At 40.5% G+C, this 10,424-nt stretch overlaps 1 long non-coding RNA gene across 2 annotated transcripts; it reads right to left on the bottom strand.

Annotated features, from left to right (window-relative positions):
- Window positions 1–865: 865 nt before the first annotated feature.
- Window positions 866–9,137, bottom strand: LOC138976349 (uncharacterized). 2 transcript variants are annotated; one of them, XR_011458956.1, is made up of 6 exons: window positions 8,670–9,137; window positions 6,770–8,163; window positions 4,938–5,159; window positions 4,256–4,404; window positions 3,942–4,072; window positions 866–2,878 (listed from the first exon to the last, which is right to left on the bottom strand). It is a non-coding gene; the product is annotated as an uncharacterized lncRNA (long non-coding RNA). The 2 variants fall into 2 exon arrangements; XR_011458955.1 differs by lacking the exon at window positions 3,942–4,072 and having other exon boundaries at window positions 8,670–9,135.
- Window positions 9,138–10,424: the final 1,287 nt, after the last annotated feature.

Below are 10,424 nucleotides of genomic sequence, written 5' to 3'. Positions count from 1 at the left end.
ACACACTGGGCGAAAAGTGGCGTTTTGTATCTTACAAAACTACTCAAAATCCCAACAAAACTTCAAGTTTCAATGGGTTTATCACATTTTGGTGTTCACGACAACGCCAGATTTTGATTGGATTTTGTTGAAGTTATCGCAGCGAAATTGCCTGGAATTTCAGCGCGTTTTGCGACGGTCAAAACATCATGTTAAACCATGTTACAGCATGTCTGTAACATGCAAAAATTCCAAGTTTTGATGGCATTAAAGCTTTGGTTTAACGCCAAGTAACATCATGTTATCGTAGACTTAACTTGCAAAACTGCTTGTTTTGGTGGTGTTACAGCTTGCTTGTAATGTGATTAACATCATGTTATCGTAGACTTAACTTGCAAAACTGCTTGTTTTGGTGGTGTTACAGCTTGCTTGTAATGTGATTAACATCATGTTATCGTAGACTTAACTTGCAAAACTGCTTGTTTTGGTGGTGTTACAGCTTGCTTGTAATGTGATTAACATCATGTTATTGCTGGTATAACATGCAAAACCCCATGTTATGTTGGTGTTAAAGCTTGCTCAAATGCCTATTAACTCCATGTTATGTTGGTGTTAAAGCTTGCTCAAATGCCTATTAACACCATTTTAGTTGGTGTAAGGCTTGATTATTAATTTAAAAAAACACCATGTTATGACGTTCACATAATTGTTTTCCACTGGATGGAATTTTGTGGAAAAGAAAGCATGTTGTTTGGGAATTGTGTGCGGGTTTCATGCTTGGATATTGCACTATGCTGACTTGTCACAGGTCAATTTACATTTAACAATATTAGTTTTCAAATGCATCATCCTTCACACATTATGTAAACATCTTTAACATTAACACTTTGGTTGTAAAATGATTGCACTTTATTCAAACAGGAAAAAAACAAAAATGCTGATTCACAATGTACAATAGCAAAGGACTATTTTGAGTGGAGACAGTGTTCATCCACACTATAGATGCCCTGTGAAAACATTGGCCATAGATATATGTGAATTACTTCCCTTGGGTATGAACATTTATGAATGATTAAATGGGTGAAAGAAGGCCACACAAAATGAAAATCAGTAAATAACAAAATCACTTCCCTTGTGAGTAAGAACAGTCATACCATGTTCCAACTTTTTGCTAAAAATTCGCCCACAATGTGACCTTCAAAGTTAACAAGAAGAGCAAACGCTCGATCGAGTCACTTTCGCAGTTCTGAATATTATATGAGGCATCAGATGGACAGGAAGAAATTGCTATTCACAACACAATGCATACCTGAAGCATACCTGTGACCTTGAAAAAGGTCAAAGGTCACCAAAGCAGACGTCAAAGTGTAGAGGTCACTGGGAGTCACGTTCACATAAAATTTGAGCCCGGTCACTTTTATAGTTTCCGAGAAAAGCCCAACGTTAAGTTGTGTGTTGCCGAACAGAAAAGGCTAGTTATCTCCCTTGTTTTTCTGATAACGTTCGTAAAAGGCTACAGATGTAAATACTTTGATGTAAAGAATAATCCTACAAAGTTTCAATCACATCCGATGAACTTTGTCAAAGATATAAAATGTCTAATTTTTCCTTTGACGCTGACCTGTGACCTTGAAAAAGGTAAAAGGTCAACGAAACCATCGTTAAAGTGTAGAGGTCATTGGAGGTCACGACTAAACAAAATATGAGCCCGATCGCTTTGATAGTTTCCGAGAAAAGTCCAACGTTAAGGTGGTGTCTACGGACGGCCGGCCGGACGGCCGGCCGGACAGACTAACACTGACCGATTACATAGAGTCACTTTTTCTCAAGTGACTCAAAAAGGGGTAACTGAACTTCATGTTTGGATGTCATGGAGTCATGGAGTCCAACATGAAGAAATGTATAAGAACACAAGAATGTATGAATGACAAAGAACAAATGTTTATTTTTGAATGTTTTATGTATGTTATTATTACGGACACAAAAGCTCAGCAATGCAATTTCTCTTTTAGAGATTAATGAAGTTATTGTATTGTATGTCAGTAAATTTTGAAAGCCCTAGATTCATAAACATCTGAAAACTGCTCAACGTCTTTGCATCACGGCACATTAATAAAAGTAAGAGTTAGTAAGACTGGCCTAACTGCTATGGTGAGCCAGTAATAACTCGTTGATGAAGAATTATTTGAATTCTGAATTTCGAACAAACAAATACAGTGTCCTTCCAAACCCCCTTTTCAGGCCTCCAAGAATAAAAAAATAAGCTGGTCTTAAAAAGGAGGAAATCTGCTTAATATGTAGGTAAATGTACAACAGGTTGTGAACAGAAAATCCAAAAATGTAAGGTCTGAAAAGCGGGGAAGTTTGAAAAGGGGGGAAGGGGGGGACATAAAATGTGACGATCATAACAACCATAATTTATCTAACAAAGTTCATTCTGAAATCTTCTTCAGCGTTTGATTATGGAGAGACTAAATCCTCAGTTCAGATGTGGTCTTAACTCCTTGTCTCCCAGGTACACACAGTCACTATGTACATTGCATCTGTTATCATTCGGCACATATCCGCATCCTGCTTAGACTGTTAGCTTCAGTCGCTTCCTGTAACGTTGATCTAACGCCAGGATTCTAGCCTGTTGATACAGTTTCTACAATTCTGAGTGACCTGCTGCAGCACAGCTGGTCTCGGCTTAAAAAATCTTGGTCAACATAGATGGGGTACAAAGTGTTAAAATAAAGCGTCCTTCCAAAGTTGATGACAGGTCCCCAGAGTATTCACAAAATTATATGGTACTGGAACTGGAAGCCTTGCACGGCGACGAAAAAGATGTCCACGCCTACATGAAGAAGCATCCTTCACGGCTTCAGCGGAAACAGTCGGCTGGGGATGAGGACAGCACCTATGTAAAAAATATAGACAAGAACAAAAATATATGTCAATGGGAAAACAAAGAAACAAGTAGAGAAGGACCTCCCTACCTTTACACAGTGAAAATGAAAAACACATGTGAATGTACTTATGTTTTAAATCTCCCCCCCCCCCCCCCCAATTAAGACCAATTATCCAAGATATTTTTCAGTCCTCAAAGGAGAATTTCACTGTTCTCACGGAACCCTGTAGAAAACTGAGCTGTGCTAATATATTATATAACTGCAAACATCCCTCAAATTCAATATTGCAAGCCACTATACATTCCTCATAAAGGCACTTCATGCTCACGTGTGAAAACTAACATAAGTTTACAAGTGTGTATCTACTTATAATAATAATAATAATAATAATAATAACGGGCATTTATAAAGCGCCTTATCAGAAGTTCAAAGCGCGTGACAACAATACGTGTATAAAAAATTCATACAATCACTGTCAGATTCAAACAACACATCATGCACATCTCACATCCCCAGACTCTATGCCAAGGCCAAAAAAAAAAGAAGTCTGTTTACGGTATCCCGACCGACCCTATTTTTTTGCGCGACCCTAGACTTTTTTTTGGCATTTGGGAAAAAAAGAAAAAAAATCAAAATTTTAAAACAAAGTTTGTCAATGTTTTTTGGCAAAATAATTTGATGTTTTTTGGAGAAAAAAAAAATCCCGACCTACCGACCCTATTTTTTGGGCCGATGTTACCGTAAACAGACTATTTTTTTGTTTGGCCTAAGGAACTATCCGTAATGTTGTTGGAACAAGTGAGTTTTCAAATTGGACTTAAAAGATGAAATCATGTATGGAGAGTGACGTAATAGAAAGGGGAGTGAATTCCATAACTGAGGGCCATGATATGAAAACGTGCGGAAGCCATGAGCCTTGCGTTTAAAGCAACCTTGACGGAGAAGTCGAGCATCAGCAGAAGAATGAAGGGTGCGAGAGGGAGTGTAGAGGGAGACCAGTTACGAAAGATAGGCAGGTGCCGATTCAGAGAATGAGAGATGATCTTGTAGCAGAAGCAGGCAGCTTTATACCTAATACGTTGAGACACAGGAAGCCAGTGAAGTTCTTTCATGAGAGGAGTGCTGCAGAGTGTTGTACTTTTTGCAAGGGTTGGAGAGTGGAGTCAGGGCAGCCTAGGAGAAGGGATTTGCTGTAATCTAATCTACACAGAATGCAGGATGTAACGAGAGTTTTAGTGGCATCAACAGTCAGAAATGTTCTTGTGGAACCTATTCTTCTAGTTCTAATGTAGTACCTGTTTGTAGTGAACTCACCAGCAGGAGTATTGCATACATAATTACGCATTACTGAATTAAAGTAACTATTTTCAAAGCTTCTCGCTTACCTTGGAATAGTGTCAAGCAGCTTATGTTGTGTCTAGATCAGCAATCAGATCTTCACACTCAGCCTGCACTTGCTGAAAACTGGACATGCCTGTATCTCAATCAAGCTGTTGTTGCGGAGACAACGGAACCATGCTCAAGTCAGGTCCAACTGAAATAAAAGCATATTGTTAGCTGATAAATGATTTGATCAAGCAAAACCATGCGGTATTTTTTTAATAAAATATTTTGTATACCCCGCTAATGCAAAAATAATGTACTTATTTACTATTAGCATTAATTTTAGCTGGTCATTCAAACCAGAGCTTGTTCTAGAACTCCACAAGAACAACCATGGCAGTTGGCAATGGCACTGGCAGAATACAGATCAAAACAATATTAGTATTAGCCTCACCAAGGGTTGACTTCCCATCAAAATGAATGACGGACTGAGTCAAACTTCAGAGACATTACAATTTTTCACAACGATTTTTTCAGCAAACAGCCATGTTTACCTGTACAAATGTATCAGTGATATCACTATGAGTATGACAGTATGACAGTGTGGTAAGCTTACCGACGATTCGTTCAGTATAGTCTTTCTATGTAAGTAGTGGTCCAGTGAACGATACCTTCCGCCTGTGGTTCGAGACAGAGATTAAGTTGAAACTTAATTCGAGAAGCCAAACACTGACGAATACTTACGTATTTTGAGCAAAACCCACGCACGTCGACCACAAGTTGATGTCTGCTGGAGTGCGTAATCATAACGTAGAGGACAACAGTTTCACTTGGCTGGCTTCGGTTATTCCCTGTATCTGTTCCTTGCTGTTCTCCAAGAGACACCATGGTGCAGCAAGCTGAAGGGTGTCCTGTCGTATTTCCTCGAAGTTGTAGTAGGCAACCAGGAGGTGGGGGGCGACTGACCTGCAGCAGAATTCAAATCAATTAGTCAAGTCACTATGACATATCTTTATTGTTATCGCCACACGACGGGCGCTGTGGCGGGGTGGTAAGACGTCGGCCTCGTAATCGGAAGGTCGAGGGTTCGAATCCCGGCCGCGGCCGCCTGGTGGGTTAAGAGTGGAGATTTTTCCGATCTCCCAGGTCAACTTGTGTGCAGACCTGCTAGTGACTTATCCCCCTTCGTGTGTACAGTAGTCCCTTCCATTTCCGGCCCTTTCGTGGGCGTGAACCTACCCGGAGCGGCCAGCTTTCCCATGACTAATGAGTTTTCCTTCTATAATTGACTCTTAATGGCCGTTAACCTGTCTGACGCGGTCAACGGTCACTGATTTTTGCCCTAAGGTGCCCCTCTTACTCGACAGGAGCGGCCACTTAACGGCCACTTGTCACTTTCGCGGGTGAGCGCCTGTGGTGTGTGTGTGTGTGTGTGTGTGTGTGTGTGTGTGTGTTGTGTGCACAGACGGCACAGCACGAGCAGACGACATGAATACTTACGCATGCGCAAACTGTAAATACAGACATGCGCATACATGTACATTTACGGCAGTCACTTCCGGATCGATCACAGCTGATGTGAGTTTGAAACACTTGTTTATCTGACACTCAAATACATATATAATAATCCAAACAACACACATAGAAACATACGAAACAATAGCTTAGCCAGGACGATCGAGTTAAACACGCAAATAATTAAGATGTATAAACGAAAGCAAAACTAACAGAGACAATGAATCGGCGGCTCGTGGATGATCGCTTTCTTTTCTTCATGAAAACTTGATCGTGTTTTGGGTTTTTTTTTGGAGGAGGAGGGGGCCTGTAATGAACGGCCACCTGATATTTGCGGTCACCTTTGCAATGACTAATGGGTGACCGGATATGGCAGGTACTACTGTACACGCAACCACAAGACCAAGTGCGCACGGAAAAGATCCTGTAATCCATGTCAGAGTTCGGTGGGTTATGGAAACACGAAAATACCCACCATGCTTCCTCCGAAAGCGGCGTGTGGCTGCCTAAATGGCGGGGTAAAAACGGTCATACACGTAAAAACACGAGTGTACATGGGAGTTTCAGCCCACGAACGCAGAAGAAGTTATCGCCACACCAACCCTAAATTTTTCCTACCATACTGTACTATTTGTTATCCGAGAGAGAAAAAATCCATGTTGCAGACTCAACTGGAAAAATTCCCTTCTCCATCATCTAGTGGACAGAGCTCACATGATTTCAAACAAATCTTTTTTTAAAGTCACATACTTTGTGCGACAGTGTTAGTTTACTGTAACTGTAATTTATAAATAGCAAATTAAAAAATATCACTTATCAGATAATCAGCTAAATGCCTGGCAGATGACCCTCATTCAAAGTGAGTCGTGGCTAAACCATGAAACTAGAAAAACAGGTTATAATATATAACTATAAATCTCACACTGACAGCGGACAGAAACTGAGAAAACACCCAGTATACATGTACCGGTACTCACAAAAGAGTTACAAGTAGCATATTATCACTATCAGTATCACTAATAGCATACTATACTGGGCAAATAACAGCAATTTTTACTCACTGGGGGTTTCCTGGCTGGAGTCTTTGGTGTTTCTGTTAGGCGCGTTTGATCGATCTGCGCGATCGCACTGCGCGTTTGGTGGATCGATCAAACGCGCACACATCGATCGATGTGTGCGCGTTTGATCGATGCAAAGAATACAATACAAGAATCGTTAAAACGCGCAGCTCTTATACTTGCGCATTTGGACGATCTGTCACAAAGTAAGTCCCTACCACACACAAACGTCGCACGCCGGAAGTGAAAAGTTTCAAATACAGGAATGTTCCGAAATATACCCCGACAACGTTTTTGATTACAATTCAGCTATTTTTTCTTTTTTTTTTTTATTACTGCTGAGCTCTATTCACATAGGCTCAAGTTAGTTTTATTGCTTCAGTCTCTCTTCATTCGTTTAACTCATACATGATGGAGAGGTTTAGGCACACACTGCGGCAAGTGGAGGCAGATATATATGCATCAGCCATGTGTCCCAAATCAATCTTGATGTCAAGCGAAAAGTTCAATACGATTGTGAACCACCTAAGAGACAAACACACACACACACACACACACACACACACACACACACACACACACACACACACACTGCACACATGCACTTACATACACCCAGACACATACACATACACACCCGCGCACATACACACACATGCACAACCTTACACACACAAACACACACACACGGGCGGGGATGTAGCTCAGTCAGTCGGTAGCGCGCTGGATTTGTATCCAGTTGGTCGCTGTCAGCGTGAGTTCGTCCCCACGTTCGGCGAGAGATTTATTTCTCCGAGTCAACTTTGTGTGCAGACTCGCGCCTCGGTGTCCGAACACCCCCGTGTGTACACGGCAAGCACAAGACCAAGTGCGCACGATGACTGCCTAAATGAGAGAGAGAGAGACAGAAAGAGAGAGAGAGAGAGAGAGAGAGACAGAGAGAGAGAGAGAGAGAGAGAGAGAGAGAGAGAGAGAGAGAGAGAGAGACGCACGCGGGCCAAGGAAGAGAGAGAAAGAGATACAGGGACAGGGACAAACATACTGACAGTAGCTAAAGTATATATGGGTTCATCGACAGAGAGAGAGAGAGAAAGAGAAAGACCTATTTCCGGTCATAACTTCCGGTCATTGCCAGCAGACGTGTGTGTGCGTAGTACGATGGTGATTTGTGAGACGGATCGTCCAAATGCGCAAGTATATAAGAGCTGCGCGTTTTAACGATTCTTGTATTCTTTGTATCGATCAAACGCGCACACATCGATCGATGTGTGCGCGTTTGATCGATCCACCAAACGCGCAGCGCGATCGCGCAGATCGATCAAACGCGCCTAACATTTCTACTGACTTCTGTAGCACATGGTTGGTTGGCAGACTTCCTGGAATGAGTGCTCGCTTGCCTGTAGGCCCAGCAAAAAAACATGCAAAGAAAATGTTCAAAATGCTGAGTCGAAATTATAAGTTAAATTAACTAAACAGACCTATACATTTAGATCTATTGAAATAGAAACAAGAATTAGTAAAACACACTACTGCAAATCTGTCAAGAATGAACAAGACTGACTCAGTGACCGAGTAAAACAACAAAAGAAATCTAAGTTCTAACCCAGAAGTTTACTAGAATATATTCAAAAACACATTATCACAAGAACAAAGAGTGGTTTTTCCCCATTACCTAATAATTATAGCTCAGAATTACGCCTTTGTCAATGTATGATTCAGAATACGATTGTGTTATTTTTTGTCTGCGAGCTGTAAAAGTACTAGTTACTACAAGTACTAAGCCTCATACTGATTGATTGATACTACTAGAGCTTCGTCACTTGAAGCATTACAAGCAAAACAACACAGCACAGACAATCAGATGAAAGCTTATTTTCGCTATATTACTAGTTTTTTTACGTACCGTATTTGAAGCATGTTTCTTTGAAATGTCGGGAACATCCTCGCATTCTTCGGGTTGAAAAGCTTGTCAGCACGGTTGATTTTGTGGAAGAGCAGCTCTCCATTCGGCATCCGCTTTTCCGTTTGGTATACCATGGAAAGTTATAAGCGTTGAAGATCTTACTGAGCTCACGCTGCATCCAGGCATACAACAATTTGCACCGGGCATCTTGAAATCATGGTTCACTTCTCTGGCATCATCGAAAAATGGCGAAACGGAAGTGACTTTTTTCGGAATGCAGCTTTCTTCCGGTTGTCAGCACTTACCGCGAGCGCAGCGAGTTGGCGATTGATCCAGTCAATACACAACTATGCGCCGGCATAGACCACTGATCTAACAAGAAAAATGTTCATTCAAAATGAACAGCGTCGATGCAATGTCCACCAAAGATTTATTTTGGGAAGTGTTAAAGGTTAGGGTCAAAAGTTAATGAATTGCATGTTGTGCTGGATATAGGCCTATATAAATTGTTTATTTCAGTCAATGCTTGCCATAATTGATCAAACAGCCACAAGAAAAAAAAACTTTTTAATTAAAAAATAGAGCTTGTTTGAAACAGGTAGAAAGGAAGCAGAGTTGATATTGCAATATCTGTACGTGGGAATGTGGTGAAAAAAAGTGCTAAAAGTAGTAAGTCAGTCTCAGATCCATTTCAAATATTTATTGCAGAAAAACAAAATACAAATTACAAAAAAACACAGAACCATTACCAGGTGTCCTAGGAATGTTTGAAAACAATAGTTTTAATTTTACACTGTAAATACAGGAATCAGAATTAAACACCTCAAACTGATTGGCACATGCATAATGAATCACCTGGAATTGCAACAGGGAGATACTGAAGTAATTGGAAACAAACATCTGAAATTGACAGAGAAACAATTGAAAATATAGTACCAGTTGACATGAGCGTACAATATTTTAATGGAAGTGCAATTTTAGCACGAAGCATCCGCACGAGGATGCACTAACACTGAATTACATAGTGCCACAAAATGTGTACGGACATTTCACAACCGTGCATTATTAGCACAGAACACATACATGGGGGCGCACAAAACATTATTGTGACAATAATTTACACGAAACATTTCACATAAGTACATTTTTATGCATGGTGCATCTACTACAGGAGGGTGCTCCAACAATGATGCATAGTGCCAACATTTAGCGCAAACTTTTCACAACAGTGCATTATTACCACAAAGCGCATACAGCGATTATATAGTAGCAAGTTGCACTAAACATTTGAACAAAATGCATTTTGTTCAAATGTTAACAGCACAGCACCAAGTTTTGCATAAGTGCACAACAGCACTGACCATTTCACAAAAGTGCATAACAGATGTGACAATTTTACAAAAGTGCATTGACCATTTCAGGCAGATGGCTAACATGCAGATTTCGCTTTTGTCTGTCTTTCTTTGAAAAGTAGGCATGTTCAAGATCGATGAAGTCATGAGCAATTGGGTTAGATGACAGAAAAGATTCAAAAACGTCAGATTCAGTTAGATGACAGAAAAGATTCAAAAACGTCAGATTCAGTGTTTTGGGCACTGTTGAACAGGAACATTCTCTCCTGTTCAACAAATGTGGGTTCAATTCAAAAGCAACATTGTCACAGATAGGCTAGTGTTACATTTCTGTAAAGTTTCAAAAACATCTTCCATGTTTTGGTTACTGTTGAACAGAGGCATATTTTCCTGTTCAAAAAAG

Source organism: Littorina saxatilis, linkage group LG9 (assembly GCF_037325665.1).
Source record: "Littorina saxatilis isolate snail1 linkage group LG9, US_GU_Lsax_2.0, whole genome shotgun sequence".
Taxonomy (NCBI): domain Eukaryota; kingdom Metazoa; phylum Mollusca; class Gastropoda; order Littorinimorpha; family Littorinidae; genus Littorina; species Littorina saxatilis.
This window is presented reverse-complemented; position numbering and strand designations above follow the sequence as displayed.